Genomic DNA, 13,073 nt, shown 5'->3' on the forward strand with positions numbered 1-13,073 from the left:
GAAGGGAGGCAAGGGAAGAGGGGAACAAGGGAGGGAATTCAGGGAAAGATAGCTGAAATTAAGGGCCATTAGAGAGAGACAGCATGTAATCCTAATATGGTAGAAGCTTCCTAAAATATATTCATATGGGAAGGGGATCTAAGTGAAATTGCCAAATGATGGAGAAGACAGAGCACCATCTGGGACATCTTTAGTCCACAAATGAAGTTTCCAGTATCGGAAGAATAGGTTACATCTAGTTGAGTTGTTGGCCAGGTTAACTATCTATTACATTATAAACCCTTAGAGATTTGTTTGATTTCTAATGAGAGACAGAAAGGGAGTGGATCTGGATGCAAAAGGAGGTGGGAAAAAACTGGAAGGGCTTGAAGGAGAGGAAACTGTAATTGGAATATATTATATGAAAAAAATCTCTTTTCTTCCCCTTTTTTAGATTTTTAGTTTTTAATTTTGTGTATGAATGTTCTGCCAGCATGTATTTAAGTATACAATATGCATGCAGTATGGACTGAGGCCTGAAGAAGGATCAGGTCTCCTGAAACTGGAATTACATGTGGATGCTGGGACTTAAACACAGGTCCTTTGAAGGAACAGCCAGGGCTCTTAAAGGCTGAGTCATCTCTCTACCCATCACCCCCTGTCAAATCTACTGTCAATAAAAATAAACAAACAAACAAATAAATAAAATACACTTAAATAAAAGCATTCTAAAACAACCCAACAATAATGGGGAATCACTTTTTCCTGTTTGTGTGCTCAGGGTATGTAGCACAGGATAACCTTGAAGTTCCTTCTGACCTCCTGACAGCTCTTCCCAAATGCTGAGATCTGTAGACTCCTGGGAACTGAACCCAGTGCTTTTATGCTAGGCAAACATGCTAGGAATTGAGCTATACAGACTCACTGAATGTTTAGCTGCTAGGCAAATAATGACACAAAGAACACTTTATAATTTGATCCAAAAATCAGTAAGCATTACAATTAATAGTAAAAGTGTTTCTAAAAATTAAAAATAAACTTGGTTTATATTTAAGGTTGTTTAAGGGTTTAAACAGTTCAAAAAGAGAAGAGAGTACAAAACAAGATATTAAACACATACATATTATGTGTGAAATGGTGCATTTTTATTGATTGTTAGTATGATATTACACACAAAAATACAGTGTATAAATACTATGAACTAATAAGAGCTTTTTAACAGAATAAAAGTTTATTATGCAAACATGTTTGTTTTTCCACATAACTCAATATTTATGATACCAGCAAAACAAATTGGCAAAAATAAATCTTATGACTGATGTGTAACATACTTACAAAGCCTTATTGAATAAAAGAAAATATGACCTAAAGAAAGATGTCTGCCATAATGAAAGCAGAGAATCATTATTATAAGCAGAACAATTGTCTTTTTCAAATACCAGTTGTCTCTACATTTATCTACAAATATAGATATGTAAATAATCGCAATGTTTTTTTATTGGAGTTGGTATTCTAGAACTAAAACATCATGCCAGCCATAACACCAACGTAAGCCACAAAGGCTAGGAACTCTTCCTATTTGAAATTTAAAACTCAATCCTAAAACAGGGCTAATCAAATAGGACATAGAAACAGAAACAGACCCAGAGGCAGTCAAATTAATTATACTAAAATTTGAGAAAGTATATTGTTTTTGATGGAAATTGTTCTTTTTAATGTCATTGGTACTACTCTAATTAAATAGAAACCCCCCCCCCAATCTAAGCTATAAACATTTTTCTTGTCATATTTCTCTCCATCCTACTTTTCACTGTGTAACAAAGATGAAGTTTTGTTGTCTGTGCATTTATATGTGTCACTACTAATACAAATTTCATGAAAGCCAAGTTTTACACTTGGTATTTCTCAATTATGCTGGTGTCAGACACATGCTCAACAAATTCTTCCATTCCTAACATTTACAACAAACTTCAACTCATTCAGACAGCTAACGATACATTTGTGGGCTGAACATGTTTAAGTCCCCAGTAATTACCTCTTTAGACTACGATCCCTAAAGAATTGGGAAGGATCTAATGGAGATAGCAATAGCTGCCAATATTCTGGAATTTCCTTAAGCTAACTTCAATCATAGACAAGAACAAACTTTTCTCCTGAATAAAACTCTATTGACCTTATGCTACTGTTTGTGCTGTCCTAGTCAAAGGTTCTAGTGTTAGCAGTTTCTAAGAGCTTCATAAATGCGTTTCTCACCACACATTTGGTTCTAACATGGGAGACTTTGACAAGACTGACTACACCACTCCTAGGAATCTCACACCTATTGATGAAACAAGACAACAGTTCCTCTACAAATCAGCTAATCCGCCTCTAAATCTTTCACTTCTGAAAGAAGAAAAGGTTTTCACGGATAATTTCCCACTTGCTGGTAAGCAGCTCCTCTCCAATTTCATTTCCACATCTCCTGTTCTCCCTATTTATGTAAAAAAAAAAAAATTACAAGGAGAGACTAGTAAGAAATTATACTGTTTTTATTTACACATTTCTGTGTAAAGATATAATATTTAAATGATATATATAAGAAAAAAAGTGAAATGTCTAAGAAAAAGCACCAAGGAAAGTTATGATTATTTTACTAAAAAATTATGTGTGAAGCATCTACTTTCAAAATGGCCCATAATGAGACGCTTCAGATATACCAATCCTAGAACGTGGGCTGTACTTGATGATTTTTTTTTTTTTGTTTAAGTATACAAGGTTGCCTCCTAAAACTTAGCCAAGGAGATAAAATAAAGGAAGAAATGTCACCCTGGGCTTCCTGAGATTGAAGCAGTCTAAAAGAGAAACAGAGCAGCAGTGGTGACTCATACTTTGATCTTAGCATTTGGGATCTCATGCCTTTGCACTAGGGTGGTACAGACAGAAATGGAAGGTGGGTTTCACCCATTTAGTCTGAGGAGTCTTTTTTGTTGTTGTTGTTGTTGTTGTTTGTTTTGTTTTGTTTTGTTTTTCAAGACAGGGTTTCTCTGTAGCTTTGGGGCCTGTCCTGGAACTAGCTCTTGTGTGGAGGCCCAAAAATGTGAGCCTATTTCCACCTTGACCTAAGGTCAGAGAGTTGAAACTTAGTTTTTTTATCTTCCTCCTACCTCTTGGGGTCAGGGGATTTTAAGCAATTGGAAATTGAATGTGGGTGATTTCAATTTCATTGGAACTCCCTCCCGGTACCTCTCTGTGTTTTCTGTTTTATTATTTTTGTGCCTTTGTACTCTTTACTTATATTTCTAATCCCCACACCCCTACCCTGGCAAATGGTGTTTTTGTTGAGGCTGGTCCCTGACACTCTTGTAAACCAGGCTGGCCTTGAACTCACAGAAATCTGCCTGCCCCTGTCTCCCAAGTACAGGAATTAAAGGCACGTACCACCACTGCCCGGCCAGTCAGAGACAGGATCGTCCCCATTCAGTCTGAGATTTTGTAGAGGTCAGAAGTCTCTGGTAGCTAGGTGCTCTGCTTCTCTGATCTTTTAGCTTTTAACTTAATATCTGACTCTAGATATTGATTAAGACTAATTAGATTCATGCTTCACCCTACCTCAATATATAAGTAGAGAACAACAGAGGAAAATACCAACATCAACCCTAGGCCTCCTCACACAAGCATACATGCTCATGTGAATTCACACTTAGATGTGTACCCACAAACATGCAAACACCCATACATGTGTGTGTTACACATACATATGCATGCAAAAATATTCAACCAAAAATTGGTTACATTTCTGTAAACTAATAATTAGTAATGAGAAAAATAAATTGAAAAAATAAATTTATTTACAATAAAATCATAAAAATGCTTAGAAAGAAATCTAATCTTTGTCAGCCTAGTGGTAAGGTATGTAATCCCTCCTACTTGGGAAGCAGAGGGAGGAGACTCACACATTTAAGGTCCACCTGAGCTACACAGTCTCAAAATAAAAAGTAAAAAGAGTGCTAAATAATTATCTTAGTAGGGGAATGCTTGTCTTACAAAGTGAGAGGCCCTGGTTTCAAACACAAATGCTATAGAATAAGCACATACACAAACAAACAAACAAAACCCACAAATAAAGTTTGAATAGTTTATATCATCTTTCAGAAGATAAAAGACTTATACACTAAACTCTACAATATAGTTGAAGAAAATTAAAGACACTAAGAAACTGAAAGACATCCGTATTACTAGGGAGAACGACTTAATACAATATCAACACTACCCAAAGCAATTACAGAACCCCATCAAAATTCCCAGAGCTAAGTAGACAAAATTGCTGGGGAGAAAATTGGGATCTTGGGGGTGGGGTGGGATGGGGGTAAGGGGAGATGGGGAGAGAAAAGTGAGAAGGGGAGGATGGGGGGAACTTGGGGAAACAGGATAATTGGGATAAAGGAAGGTTGGATAGGGAAGCACAGAAGCACAATTCTTAGTTAAGGGAGCCACCTTAGGGTTGGCAAGAGACTTGAACCTAGAGTGGCTCCCAGGAGCCCAAGGCGATGTCCCCAGTCAGTTCCTTGGGCAGCTGAGGATAGGGAACCTGAAATGACCCTACCCTATAGCAATACTGACGAATATCTTCCATATCACCATAGAACCTATAATTATCTGGTGATGGATGGAGATAGAGACAGAGACCCACACTGGAGTACTGGACCGAGCTCCCAAGGTCCCAATGAGGAGCGGAAGGAGGGAGAACATGAGCAAGGAAGTCAGGACCACGAGGGGTGCACCCACCCACTGAGACAGTGGGGCTGATCTATTGGGAGCTCACCAAGGCCAGATGGACAGGGACTGAAAAAGCATGGGATAAAACCGGACTCTGAACATGGCGAACAATGAGGGCTGATGAGAAGCCAAGGACAATGGCACAGGTTTTTGATCCTACTTCATGTTCTGGCTTTGTGGGAGCCTAGCCAGTTTGGATGTTCACCTTCCTAGACATGGACGGAGGGGGGAGGACCTTGGACTTTCCACAGGGCAGGGAACCCTGACTGCTCTTTGGACTGGAGAGGGAGGGGGAGAGGAGTGGGGGGAGGGGGAGAAGGGTGGGAGGAAGGGGAAAAGGGCGGGAGGAGGGGGTTGGAAATGGGAGGCTGGGAGGAGGTGGAAACTTTTTTTTCCTTTTCTCAATAAAAAAATAAATAAATAAAAAAAATTTCCCAGAGCTTTAAAACATTTTCTTAAAAATCCTGTGGACTATTATAGTGCCCTAAATAACCAAGCAAATTCTGAAAAAAGAATAAAATTGCTTGAGGACTCCTATTTCCTCACTTCAAACTGTATTAAAAAAGTTACAGCATGCAAAAATGACAATAGACCGGCATACAGGTCATCCCCATCAAAATAGAGGAGGGTAGAACACCCCTTAGTATAAAATTACTTCTGGCAAGGATATCAACACTCCTTGGTGAGGAAAGGGCAGTCTTCTCAAGCAGCAGATTTGGGAATGCTGTATGTGCACAGAAAGATGAAGTGGACCCTCATCTTCACCATGTACAAAGGGGGAAGAGTAGGGCACAAGTGTTCTAATGGAAATGGGAAAATCAGGGATCTCTAATTAGGAAATAGAGGGAGATAAATACATAAAAAGGGAGAGGAGTATAAAATACTAGTAAGGTTACCTTAAAAAATCAAAAGTAATCACACTATTATCTTAGAAATCTTCCTAAAATACCTATAATGCTTGCAATGTAATATATGAATGTACATATGTACTTTAAATGAAATTTTCCATACTGGGCCAAAACCATCTAACAAAAACCTCCAGCACTAGGCACAAGAAGCCTCTTTTGAGTTGTTAGGACTGTCCAAGAGATTCCCACATCGTTTTGAACTATGGCTACTGCCCTTGGATGCCCTTCAGAGGTGGAAGGTAAGGCACTAATCAGTACTGCATTGCACAAGCAGGGCCAATGCCCCTGAGCAGGAACTGACCTAAAAGCATCCTCCCTGAGAATTAATTTTCAGTGTAACAAAGGATGCCATGGAAGCTTCCGGAGTGGGGAAGCAATTAGCAGTCCTACCAGCTAAGATGCCTATGAACCCTATCAATGACCACCATGGTAGGATAAGTCTAAGGGTGCAGTAGTGGCATGAATACCTTGGCAGGACCAGCAGTTAACAAATTAAACTTCAGACCTGCTCAACAAGATGGAAATCATGTCTTGTATTGGAAACCTAACCAACTACCATGGCTAATGAAGTTTAGAGAGAAACATACCACCATCATATATTAAACCAGCACAATTCTTAACTAATATATAAATATTTGTAGCCCTTACCCCTTGTTCTGTCTTAAACGAAAATGGCACCATAAAATCAAATATTTGAATGCTTGTTCCCCAGTTAGTGGAACAGCTTGGGAGGGGTTAGAAGGTGTGTCATTAGGAGTGGGCTTTGAGGTTTAAAAAGTTAGCTCTTTCTCTCCATTCCCCCCCCCCCCGTGTGTGTGTGTGTATGTGTGTCATGCTTGTAGGTAAGCTCTCAGCTTCTGCTCTATTGCCTGCCTACCTGTGCCACACTCCCCACCATGATGGTCATGAACTTTAACATTCTGGAACCATGAATCCCAACTAAATGATTTTGTAAGGTTTTTTTTGCCATGTTGTGTTGTCACACCAATAGAAAAGTAACGGAGATAACTCCCTATCAAAGAAACTTCTCTTTGCAATAGAGACCATTACACAAAACCACACCAAGCATTTGTGGAGCCCAGTCCCAACAGATCACCCTCCTGAGCACTGGAATCACAGGGTTGTACGACCACATCCAGCCAAGAGCTGAATACAAGCTGATTTCAGTGACAGAATGGCGCAAGGAATCTGGCCTTTGTGGATTGACTGGAAAAATAACTAAAGAAATGGACCATTTCAACAATTAACAGAAATAACTAAAGAAATGGACCATTTCAACAATTAACAAAAAAACTAAAGAAATGGACCATTTCAACAATTAACAGAAAGCAAACCCTCAAGCTGGGGCAGAATATTACTCGGGTGCTACCAGTTACAATTGTAAATGTCGACTTACAACACTACCTAAGACACACTGTCTTAGTTAGAGTTTCTTTTGCTGTGAGAGACACATGCAGGCATGGTGCTACTGGAGCTCAGAGTGCGACATCTTGCAGGCAACAGGAAGTCAACTGATTGGGTCATGCTGAGTGAAGCTTGAGAAAAGAGACCTCAAGTTCTCTACAGTGACACACTTCCTCCAAAAAGGCCAAAGCTCCTAATAGTGCCACTCCCTTTGGGGGACATTTTCTTTCAAACCACAACACACCCCGAGAAGCAGGAAAGCATGAGTCTCTTGAAAGGAGCAAGATACTGATACATCACACCTGAGGAATTCCATAAGCTACACTTACCAGACAATAATCCTAAAATACGTATCTCGAAGATGACCAAGAGCAAAAGAAAAATATGGACAAAACAAACCTGCATGTATAAACCAAAAGAATATAAAGAGAGGGTATTAAATGGAATCAACCAGAAATTCAAGAGAATACATGCACACACACACGCGCGCGCGCGCACACACACACACACACACACACACACACACACACACACACACATTACCTGTATGGGTTAAGAGCAAACAGAGCAGGCAAAAGAAAATTCATATAACTATCAGAATAAGAAAAAATAAAAATCACTGAGGCTAGAAGGGGACACCATCAAGGATGTCAACACAATATGAAATCTCAGTAGGAAATTTACTGGTAAATTATTACCATTATTTTGCTAAATGAATTTATTGTCCAACTTCCTTCTAGTTACTTTGTTTATACCTATAAATGAATACTGCTCTCAACCTTGGCCAAATACATTTTGAGACTCAGAACTGTTGACTGCTTGTTCCCCACCTCCTACCCAAGGAAAAGGAAACATCATGAAAGGGATCCAAAATAATGTCAGAGGTAAAGAATAAAAAGAATTCCTGTGAAACATGGTCTTCTGGACATGCCACGGCTGTTGTACTATAGAATTTACTGTACCTACAAGACCTGAACAAGATCAAGTCAATAACATCAGTGAACATTCCAGAAGGCAGCATTAAAATAATTTTTTTTTTTTTTGGTTTTTTGAGACAGGGTTTCTCTGTGGCTTTGGAGCCTGTCCTGGAACTAGCTCTGTAGACCAGGCTGGTCTCGAACTCAAGAGATCCGCCTGCCTCTGCCTCCCGAGTGCTGGGATTAAAGGCGTGCGCCACCAATAAAATAAAAATTAAAAAGGTCTTGTAAGTGGACAAGAGACATGGGGGATACTTTGGGTGATATCTAGGAAGAATAGGGGGGAGAGTTGAGGTGGACTGGTGAGAGTCTACATGTAGATGAAACTTTAAGGAAAACAATATGGAGAAAGGGGCAAAAAACAAATGTTGCACAAAAGCTTCTGAAATTTGATGAAAAACATGACAAAAAAAATCTTGAAAAGTTCCATGTTAAAAAAAGACAAATAAACCCATGTGAAAATATAACCACTTACTAAAATAGTATAGCAACAGATCTACATAGCAGAGTTCTTATAAGATATTGGCAACTGATGGTTTTAATTCAAATTAAACTGGAATAAGCTTAAAATGGCAAATCTAGTCCTCATGACAAACAAAAGGAAAATACCAATAGAAATACATACATACATAAAAATGAAACAAAATGTACACTATAGAAAACAACTAAACACACAGAAAGTGATGTGGTATTCCCCCTGTGTATGCTTTAAATATGTTTTATTACCATTGGTTAATAAAGAAGCTGCTATGTCCTATGGCAGGAAAAAATATAGCCAGGCAGGAGGAGACATATAGAGAGAGTAGGTGGAGTCAGAGAGAGGCCATTTAGTTGCCGGACTCGTGTGGTAATACATAGATTAATAAAAATGGGTTAATTTAAGATATAAGAGCTAGCTGAAAATATACATAAATCATTGACCAAACAGTGTTAAAATTAATAGTTTCTGTGTGGTCATTTGGGTCTGGGCAGCCAGGAAATGAATGAGCAGTCTCTGCTGACAAGGAAGAAAACAAAGGCAATGAGAAACAGACTATCATACATTTATAAGATATACAAAAAAATGCAAAAGTTAGTTTTCCTTGTCACTCTATTCTTAATGTAAATGAATTAAACTTTATACTCAAAAGAAAAATGTTGGCAGGATGAATAAAATATATAAAAATATTATATATAAAAGATTGTCTTAGGACTCAAATATTCGAATAGAAAATAAAAGGAAGGAAAATATATACTGTACAAACAGATCCAAACAGAACTGAGATGGAAATAATTTTGTGAGAGATACAGACTATAAGTAAATTGAGGAGGCACTGAAGAAAAACGATCAACAAAACTAAAAATATATACATCGTGCACTGTAGTTGTTGTTTTTACTCTTTGGGGGCCTACCACCCAGTTCCCAAATAAATACATGGAGATTTATTCTTACTTATGAATGCCTGGTGTTAGCTTGGCTCATTTCCAGACAGCTTTTCTAACTTAAGTTATTCCATTTCTTTTCTTCTGCATTTTGCCTTTGGACTTTTCACCTTTCTTAGTTCTATATGTCTTTCTTCCCTTTTTACTCCACAGCTAGTTATGTGGCTGGGTGGCCAGCTCCTGGTATTCTCCTCCTCTCCTTCTTTTCTTACTCCTAGCTCTTTTCTTGTTCTTCTCTCTTCTCATGAACCTAGATTTCTCCTATTTATTTTCTCTGCCTAGCAGCCCCGCCTATTTCTCTCTCCTGCCTAGTTATTGGCCTTAAAGCTCCTTATTAGACCAATCAGGTGTTTTAAACAGGCAAAGTAACACAGCTTTACAGACTTAAATAAATGCAACATAAAAGGATGAAACACATATTTGCATCATTAAATAAATATTCCACAGCATAAAAGAATGTAACGTATTTTAAACTAATATTCCACAACTGTATATATATTTTAGATTTTGTCTTTCTTCTCCCCTTTGATGAAAACTTACTTGTTTTGTAGAAATGGAAACAATGATTCTAAAATTCACATGCAAATAGAAGAGATTAGGCATAGATTTTGAAAAAAACCAGACACACACACATGCAAGGTACAAAGTGTGTTACAAATTTACAGTACTTGAGACAGTGTGTCAAAGGCATGAGAGTAGATGTATAAGCAAAGGAACAGAACTGAGTTCCAGAAATAAACTCATATGACAGAAAATGGCATTCAACAAGGATACTCAAAATAATTTAGTAAGGAAAAGAAAACTTATTTTCAACAAGAGGTAGAACTGGAAGATATAAGTGAATAAAGTTGAACCTGTATCCCACACCACATTAAGACGTTATCAGTGAGACAAAACATGGCTTATTTTCTCTCTTATTGAGAATCTAGGTGCATGTGCGTGTGCGCGCACGAAAGCAGAGAAAATATTATTTGGAGGAAACAAGGGGGCAACAAGATGGAGTGGATAAGATACAGAAGTGAATAGAGCAAATAAAAAAGTTAACTCAGAATGGATAAAACTATACTCATAAAACATAGTAAGCTATAAAAATCTCAAAAGATAGGATCCGGTGTTCATGATCTTTGATTATACATTGGTTTCTTGTATAACTCAAAAAATAGAGTAACAATAAAAACAAAAGGTGACAAGTGTCATAAAAAATGAAAAATGTCTCTGTGTTTAAAGAAACACCATTACCTCGCAGTAGTATGAGTGGATAGACCCAGATATTGAAGACGCTAAAGCTAGCCTTATTTGTTTCTGTTCTTTTCAATAAAATACATAACAAAAGAAAAATTTGAGATTTAATGGGAAAATAAACAAAAAACTCAAGACAAAGAGAATACTACATTATGTTGTATTTTAAAATTATTCTCATACTCACTACTTAGTTTATATAAATGCAGTAATAAAAGATAAGACTGGTATAGTACTGCTTATATTGAATATATAATATATTAGCTTATATATAATACAATAGATGATAGTTTGTATTAACAAAGTAGCAAAATATCAGACTGGTACAATATAACAAGACAACTTTTGTAGCTATTAGATTTACCAAATATATATCAAGGAAGTAAAAATCTGTTCAAAAACTCAACGAAATAGTTTCAAATTCTGTGTCTGATGAGGGACTTATAAACAGTATATTTGCATAGACAGTTCTCCAAAGATATGCAAATGATCAGTAACACATGAAAAAATGCTCAACATCATTAGTCACAAGGAAAATGCAAATTAAAGTCAGAATGAGAACTGGGGATATAACTCAGTAGTAGGGCATTTAGTTATCACACACAGGGCTCTAGAATCAATCTTGATTGCTACAAAAAACAAGGCCCCCAAAAGCACACACACAATGGGATACCATTTCACAATTGTCACTAGAGTAACTACAGCAAAAAAATACAGACAATATTGTTAACAAAGATATTTAGAAATAAAAAGACTTCATATACAGCTATTTAGAACAGAACCTAACAATTTACTTAGAAGCTTAAAAACAGTTACTATCTAACCTAAAAAGATCTCACTATAACTTTACGAAAGACAAAAGAAAATAGATGTATATATAGAAGATAAAATGAGTAACTTCTCCTTACCTGTGAGTGTTTATGGCTGAGGTGCGTGCACAGATTCACAAAGGCGGAGCAAGAGCATTTAGAGGCTAAAATACTATATACATGCTTGAGAGGTAGAATAACAATTCCCTCAAATTAATTATTAAATTAAACATGAAACCATTTGCTTTTTAATGCAATTTACTAACAAGATTGTTCTTAATATTATATCCTAGTGAAGGACTACATAAAGGCCTTACCAAAAGAATGAAGTAGGCTTTACTACCTAATATTGACTCAAGTTACAAAACTATAACGCCTCACATTACAAAAATAAGTCTATAAACAGACGGATACACACAAGGAAATTTGAAAGGAGAGACTGAATCTCAAATCAATAAACAATTGAATCTGATGCGGTATAAACAAATACTTTAGAGCAGGACATTTTTATCATATAAAATTCTTAAATTAAGAAGATTAAGGAAGAAAATAAGATACAGATTGTTATCAATCCACAAACTTTGAAAGTCCAATTAATTCTATTCAAGGTACAAATATGTTCCTTAACCAAAAGCAAGAGCAAACCATAGAATTGATTATTTGAATGACACAAAAACTGCAAACAACAATTGAACAGCCAGGTGACTGTAAACATGAGCACAAGGCAGCATCACTTACACTCATAGAAATACCACATTGCCAAAAGTTGGACTTCAGAAAAAATAATAAAAATTTAAAAATTATATAAGGATCCAGTTACCCCAATAGCTAATTGGTTCACTGAATGTTGAACAGTATACAATATACACAATTGACAGACTCACCCTCCAATTTATCCCTCTTCCGGAATTAATATACATGCACAAATCTGCACACTTACTTAAACATGCAAATATACGCACGAATAATCAACTAAAACATACTTGATGGATATATGCGTATGTACACTAAGATAAGATTTCCTTGTGTACACACACAAAAGACTTCCATATTCAATAGTCTTATTTGTTTCTGCCCTTTTCAATAAAATATATGATGAAAGAGAAATTTGAAATGTAATGGAAAAATAAATTAACAAAAACCTCAAGACAAAGAGAATGCCAGAGAAGAATGTTTTATTTTTAAATGATATTCAAAATGGATGGGAGAATATAATAGAGAATAATACAAAGACTTTTACCTTCTAATAAAATTTTACTTTTCCCTTTAAGCCAAAGAAAACACTTTCATAGACCCATATGTATTTTTAACTGTTTTGTGGGGATTCTTTACATGCTAATTTCAAAGGAAGTAGAAAATAGTCTCCAAAATGTATTGTAATTAATTCTAGATCATTTTGAAAAAGTAAGCCTTCATTTTAAAAAGTCAAACCAATGGTTCTAAGTATATTTCTCAAAACATACTTTATTTCAAAAGCAATAGCCTTTATTTTTTAATGATTACATTTTAGGATAACTATTTGAAGTCAGCTTCCTGCTTTGCGACATCAATATTTAAAAAGCTATGGGTCTTAAGTG

General features: G+C 36.5%; 1 protein-coding gene across 4 annotated transcripts in view; it reads right to left on the reverse strand.

The window, feature by feature from the left end:
• The window catches only part of Cntln (centlein), a 257,955-nt gene that overhangs the window by 173,820 nt on the left and 71,062 nt on the right, over positions 1–13,073 (reverse strand). The gene's annotated exons all lie outside the window — the stretch shown is intronic.

The sequence above is a fragment of the Microtus oregoni genome, unplaced genomic scaffold (genome assembly GCF_018167655.1).
Source record: "Microtus oregoni isolate MIOR12 unplaced genomic scaffold, Mior012 000005F_ref0000423, whole genome shotgun sequence".
Taxonomy (NCBI): Eukaryota; Metazoa; Chordata; class Mammalia; order Rodentia; family Cricetidae; genus Microtus; species Microtus oregoni.